The 7,338-nt window shown below is 48.3% G+C and overlaps 1 long non-coding RNA gene across 1 annotated transcript; it reads left to right on the top strand.

Moving 5' to 3' along the window:
• The first annotated feature begins 566 nt into the window (after window positions 1-566).
• On the top strand, window positions 567-2,475 carry LOC135917066 (uncharacterized). Its single transcript, XR_010569169.1, has 2 exons — window positions 567-1,477; window positions 1,893-2,475. It is a non-coding gene; the product is annotated as an uncharacterized lncRNA (long non-coding RNA).
• The last annotated feature ends 4,863 nt before the right edge of the window (window positions 2,476-7,338 follow it).

Raw genomic sequence — 7,338 nt, 5'->3', positions numbered from 1 at the left:
GCGCAGAGCGCCGCCAAAATATTCATTCGCGCTGTTATAGTAGAAATGAAGCGTACAGTGTACATAACAAGGGAAGATGCACTCACGGCTTGTTACGTTGACTTGAGAAATAGCGGTACTTGAAAAATTCATGCTTCTTACCTGCTGTTAGTTGCTACTAGAAAAAGCGCTCGGAGTTACTGCACAATATTTATTAGCAATACCAGTGGTACCTGTTTGATAGTATATACTTTGTGCACTTAATTACTTAACAGTTGTATTAATCGAAAGTCGTCTGAACGCCTCGTTATAGCCAGTGTGCGTTCCAGTGACCTAGCCTGTGACGCCCACTTCTAACTTGAAGTCGAAGTGCGCAGTACGCCCATAAAGTTATCATTAAATATGTCTTCGAACGTTGTTATCATTCGCGTCAACCATTGCTTGTTTCGGAGTTCTCGCGCGACCAGCTTTCGTGGCTATTTGAATGGGCGACTGGCTGATTATGATAACGCAGCAGTGTAACCGCGAACACCCTTGCCAAACTTGTGCTTCAATTTCCTGGTCTAATGACGTTTCTTGTCATGGGGACTTTTGAACATATCAGATCGTGCGATTACCGCCAATGCTAGGGTAGCGCCACCATCGCTTAGTAGAAACAGCGTCGATGACATACTCGCGTCTTTGTCGACGCCTGTTTCATCCTTCACATCGCACGCGACTGTTTCCATAGCACTGTAGCGGGTGACACCCACTGCTAGAACTGATCCCACATCCACTCCATTCTTCTGCAGGATGACGGCCAATATCCTTGCCATCCTCTATGGCTATTTCGATCGATTGTCTGTACAGGATCTCCGGGCCTTGGACGACGAGCACATAGAGTGGCTACCGAGATTCGGCGTCATGCCAGGAACTGCCGCCCAAGAACTACGGAACGTGCTGGAAGGCGCTGGCGGCGTGCTTCAATGCCTGGAGCGCAGCGCCTGGTTAATGTGCTGGCTGGCCCAGAGGAGAAAGATTCGGCCATGGCTGCTCTACCGTTTCGGTGCCTCATCCTTGCGAGCCGACTACGCGGCGGTTATCCAGGTCGTGGCGAGTGTAATCCCGCGCCGTGACTACCATATGACGATTCAAGCGAGACACCAAGCAGGAACCTACTACGTCTGCATGATCAACCAGGACCCGTTTCCAGCCGCGCTGGGCCACGTACTTATTTGCTTGGTCTTCTGGCATGGTCACCCCTTCGCTGCCGCGTACGTCGGCCGAGTCCGGCAGCAACGCCAGCTCGTGGACGCCCTGCATGAGGCCCTATACGGCGAAACCGTGGAACTCTTAGAAGGCCTTCATGCAGACCTTGATAGCGCATTTCGAATGGGCTGCCAAAGTTGGAGCAGTAGGGTCATATATCGTAGAGTTGCCGACCCAGCTCTCAGAGAACGGCTTTCATCGTGTTTGCTGCCGCAACAGTATTACACTAATGTACCGGGCGGACATCATGGTAAGACGTATAAAGGCTTTTATACTGATAATCAAAAGCCTGCCTAGGCCAAGGGTCAAACACTTATACTTTCTAATCCTTCTGACGTGCGCCAGCTAAATCCACCCCATATTTAAGCAGATTAGCTTAATTAATCGCCACCTCACCTTTTGCCACCGTTACCAGTTTTTTTTTTCTTTTTCTTGATATCTGTGCATGCGACATTTGTTTATTCAAATAGAATCCACCTTTCTTGAGCTGGCTGAACTGACCTAATTGCAAATTTGGCTTGAAACTGGCGCCATGTTTTTCTGCAATTATTTTTTGTATGAAACAAATGGTACTGCGTCTCGCATTGGCATTTTATTTCATACTAGATTTATTTATACATTGTCCAGCGGTGTTTGCTGTTTTCTTTTTTTTTCTGTCAATCTAGGCGGAGTCCCATGACAAACGAAGAAAAACTGCAGAGGGCGGCACTTGTTGGCGTTACGTATCTGGAAGCAGGGACTTGACACGCCGCACGTTGTGCCTCGCAACGGATTTGTAGAAGGCAGCCCTAAGCGATTCTAGGGCGAGACTTGTCAAGCGCCGAGTCTGCATATGACACACGCTGGATGCTACATTTACGCCACGGGTGCATGAGTAACCCTTTGCAAGCCAATTGCACTGAAGAACTACTACCGGAACCACGCCACCTTTCATATGGCACGACTGGTTTAGTTTTTGTTCAAGAGTTCCAGTACGGTGTGACATTGTGACTGGAACTTGTGTGACGCGGCCTAGAGCAAAATAGCGTGTATGATCAACAGCCCGATTCCCTCCTGTACTCTTCGAATAGCAAGGCACCCTTCAACAGCACTGTTGCTAAATGTGGGATGTTTGCGTGCGAGGTGCCCATTTGTGACGTCGCCGCTAACATAAGCGGCTAAATATTTACAACTGTGACATATGTGATGCCAACATAACCATGCTTACTAGCTCGTTTTAGCTGTGACAAAAATTAAAGAAGCTTTCATTACAACCATAAGACTGTCGTGTACATTGTGAGGTCTGCTATAATTTGCGGGCTTTAATGTTTAATGGTCTAATGCGACAACCAAGCTCCCACAAAGGCAGTAGTGAAATGCAAGGTAAGTAAGTTTTCCTTATCACTTAAGTCAGGTGCCGTGCAGGCACATTTTTTTACGCTTCTCTACGTTCCTTCATACGAATGCGGTCCCTGGGGCGGCAGTCGCACGAGCGACCATTGCACTAAGACTGACAACAGTGTCAGCACTAAGGCTGACAAGGTTGGTTAAACAGTACGGTCGTTCGAGTAACAAAAACGAAGACAACTCGAAGACCAAAACCACGGGAGAAAAGCGTTCTCCCAACTACGTTTGTAGAAATAACGAACAAGCAATTCCTCGTTTAATACTTCGAAAAGGTGCTCTTCGAAGATGGTGTCTTAATAGGGGTAAGAATATGCATAAAGATTGGTTTGGCACTTCGAAGAGCGCAGATGGTCACAGGCACGAAGTAAAAGGTATTGAAAGATAAATACGCCTATCTTGCATTACATTTCGCGCGGTCAACTAATGTCCTAGCGATAACACGTGCCCAGTGTCTCGCAGTGCTTTTAGCCTCCGCTCAGCTCCTGTTTCGTGGATTTTCAAGGTACCCTCCTCCAGGCATTCCTTTCCGAGCTGTCAGCGGCAGATGTTCACGCCGTGTGGTGGGAATGTCGAGAAACGAGCGTATCGAGAGCCCTTTCAGCTATCAAAATATGAAGTGGTCGCATGACGCTCTTTCAACGTCGCCGTATGCTTGAAGCCGCACCTAATTGCGGTGCCTTTTACGATTGAGACTAGCAAGTAACAATAACACAATTTCCAAGCGTGAACAGAAATTGTGTCGCTAAAGTTACCCTTCAGCTGTTATACTAGCGCAGAAAAAGGCAATAACAGTGCGTACAACGCGCTATTATTGCGCTTGTTATTGTTATTATAGTTGTTATTGTTATTATCAGCGTAGCTTGAGTACACGCATGCCAACATAAAGAATCAGATTGTTTAATAGCTGCTAGCACGTCACTTTCACAGCAGTAAATTTCTATTCTCCTAAAAGAAAAAAATTAGAGCCACTTCACTCTGCGAAAGTGGATGACGAGCGGAGCAGTCTATATGGTGATAATTTGTTGATAACAAATATGTAGATTGAAAATAAAAGACGCATACCACAATTTTCTTTTATCCCGATTTGCTGTTGTATTAATAAATTCGCGTACTAAACGCTTTTATTTTGAATTCGGACCTTCTTTGGCTTTCGCGGATTATATATTTGGTCACCAAGGTCAGTATCACTTTATGATGGCTATGATATACGGCCAGTGGTTGTTGGGTAACACTGGAAATATACTTCGCCTATGAAAAGTGTGTGCACGGCCAATGACGCGTCGTGGGCCCACTGATGTGTGTCTAGCATTGAACGTCAACCACTTTCCATCTGGCCGAGAAACGCTTATGTTGGTATCAACAACAATTACGGTGGGAGTCCAGTCGCTAGTGGTGATCCAAACAAACATACATATGCTTTCCGTATGCGGCACGACCTTCGTCCGTATTACGTGCTGCCTGCCGTTGCCGCGAACATTGCAGCTTCTAAACACGACGATGTTCTTCGTAGGCGCACTGTTCTTGCACAGTCCTCAACGCACGCGTCCTACCCATTGCACAGCTGGAGTGGAACTGAGATAAGATTACGTGGTTTGCTTATAGAGCCCGTGACGTCAAACCGCCATCCATACTAAACAGCGTCTGTTCGTGTTTCGGATTTTCATTAGGATATTTTTGTAACACAAAGTGTTTTCACACTTCTCGGGATTAAACGCCGCTGGGAATACATGGTTAAATGCTTTTGCCTAGTTTTAGCTGTTTTAGCTCTGGGGTGGCCGCCATATCTCCTTTCTACGCGCAGAGCCCGCAAGAACTTAAAAAAAATATGCCACTAACTTTGGCAGGGGACGAGCAGTACTCGCTAGCGCGCATACGCGGTACCATGCGGGCAGACGTCCAAATGCAGATGTTGTCGGCATAGATTGATACTTGAACTGTGTTGGGCAAGCATCTGACTAGGTCCAATGAACACTAGGTTGAATAGCGTCGGGCTCAACACTCCGCCTTGCGGTACTCCACGGAACGTTTGGTGTTGGGTCGCGGCGCCATCCTCGGTCATCATGAAGAAATGCCTGTCGGTCAATAATTGCAGAGCCACTGAAACGTGCGGCCACCGATTTCGGCTCCAATCAGAGCCTCTATAATGGCACAATGTGCGATATTATTGTAGGCACCTGTTATGTCAAGAAATAATGCCGCAGTGAGTCGTTTCAGACGTTTTTGATGTTGAACACGCGTGACCAAATCGATTACATTATTTGTGGATGAGGGCACACACCGGACGGTTACGTCAACATCGTAAAGGAGGTGCTCACCTAATACGCATTCGATTTAACATTTAGATGGCGCCGTATAATTATCCATTAGCGTTTCGCTTCGTACCGCTATTCTAAAAAGTCAAAATTGCGTCTCACAGTGCAGCCTATCTTAGAATTAGCGTAGCGTCGCACGGACGACGACGAAGTGTGTCTCTAGTTGACCGGTACATTCCCTTCTTCTGCTGATCTTAGTTTTCTTTTGGGGGAAGGGGGATTTTATCAGCGACATATCGGTTCTGCGGCGGCAGTGATCGAAATGGACACAACCCGGCTTGTTTCAGACCTGGCCTCGCGTTCTGCAGTGCCATCGCGGAAGCGTGACCCTGAACTTAACGATACGGCCACTGACAGCACGGAGCTCTACTTGGTCAGAAGCGAAGACTCCGAAGACGGCTTGCGCAGAGTAGCGGAGGAGTTCTCTGATGTTCCTCCGTCGATTTGTGAGAACATTACGGTCGCGCCCATACCTAAGAACATGCACCGCGATCATAATCGCGGCAGGAGGACAAGTGCGGCCAACCTCCTTGGGCAAATACAGAGTGATCAGCTACAAGTCAGCTTTGTGGATGCCGCTTCTTGTAAGGGACGTCGGGCGTTCACCATCGTCACTGTCGATGGTCGGCAAGCAATCACTAATGCTGCTTCGCTTCGGACGAGAGACTCTGAAATAACTGAACAAATGGCTAGTGCACTAGCCCTGCTGGATAGCTCATGGGATGTCATCTATAGTGATTCAAAGTCTGCAGTCAGATCATTTCAAACAGGCACCATTTCCAAACAGGCCCTCAGACTTCTTGTGGGCGAGGAATTGACGCACCGCTTCATTTATTGGTTTCCCGGACATCAGGGTCAGATAAAGGGTGCTCCTCCCAACCTCAACGAGTCGGCTCACGGGGCTGCGTCTGAACTTGCCTACCGCACTACCCTCGACCAATCGGAAGCCGACTCCCTAGGAACATGGACGCACCCTCCACCTACAACGAGATTACTAAACGCCATTATCTCAGCCATAGAACCTACTTTTTTCCTAATCCGCGGCTCTATCGAGCTCAAGTATTACCGCACTGTCTACTACAAACGAATACGCATCCCAATCCATCGCTCTTACGTAAAATCTATCTGGATACATACACCAATGCTACCGGTCGCGGTTGTGGAGAAATAGCCGCGTTAGACCACATGGTCTGGCGCTGTGCCCGGTCATGCTTTATCAACGATAACAGCTTGGCCAGATGGGACGCGGTTCTCCACAGGCCTCTTCTTGCTGGCTAACTCTGGGCTGTCCAGCAGGCCCACGATGCGGCCGAGAGGCTCAGCCTTCCGATTCTCACGTGGGAGTGGGCCGCTTCGTGAAGACTCACGATCTGCAGGATTTCACTAAAGTTTTACCATACCTTACGAAAAGGGTTATACTTAAATTGAGGATGACACAATGAGCTATGGAAAGAAGAATTATGGTTGTAACGTTAAGGTATAAGAAAAGAGCAGATTGCGTGAGGGAACAAACGCGAGTTATTGACATCTTAGTTGAAATCAAGAAAAAGAAATGGGCATAGGCAAAACATGTCATGAGGAGGGAAGCTAACCTATGGTCATCAAGTTTTATGGACTGGATACCAAGAAAGGGAAGCGTAGCAGGGGGTGGCAGATTGTTAGGTGGGCGGATGAAAATAAGAAGTTTGCAGGTACAACATGGCCACAATTAGCACATGACCGGGGTAGTTGGAGTACTATGGAAGAGGCCTTTGCCCTGCAGTGGGCGTAGCCAGGCTGATGATGATGGTCATCATCATCGTAAATGAACGCTAACAGCACAAATGGCTTCGCTTAGATCGATTCCCACCGTGCGCTAGATCTGCATATCTTTTAGAGCGCAGCTCTTTGGCGTCCGTTCCGGGGTTTCGCGTCGTCGTCGGCGTTGTCGTCGGCCTCGTAACCAGCTCCGCCCCCCTTCGCTGGAGTGGGAGACGAAGGACGCGAGCCGCGAATGGCGGAGACCAATGAGAGCGGCCCCTTCAGTGACGTGCGCGCGCGATGCTGGTGTCATGCGGACCCTCCTTACGGCTCGATGCGCACTCGTGTCTGGTCTCAGCCGATCCGCTCGTTTCGTACTATCGTCTGCTCGCGCCACAGCTCTCGCCCGCGCCTGTTTGGTTCTGTTGGGTCGGTCTCGTTCGCGCTTGTTTTGGTTGTTATTGTGTGAGATTGTTTCTTAATCTGATTGTATGCGCTATGCGAATTGTATAGTACTTTCTGGAAGCCATGCGGCACCAGCGATCACACTGGAACCTTTGACGAGTCATGTATAAACGCCGGCTCGCTTGATCCGCAGATCAGATTTTCGACCATTACCGACTCTGCTACATGTCTCTCTCAAATTGTTTGCTTCAAAATATCGCGAAATGGA

Source organism: Dermacentor albipictus, chromosome 10, assembly GCF_038994185.2.
Source record: "Dermacentor albipictus isolate Rhodes 1998 colony chromosome 10, USDA_Dalb.pri_finalv2, whole genome shotgun sequence".
NCBI classification, from domain to species: Eukaryota; Metazoa; Arthropoda; class Arachnida; order Ixodida; family Ixodidae; genus Dermacentor; species Dermacentor albipictus.
Note: the sequence above shows the minus strand (reverse complement) of the source record. Positions and strands in the feature narration are given on the sequence as shown.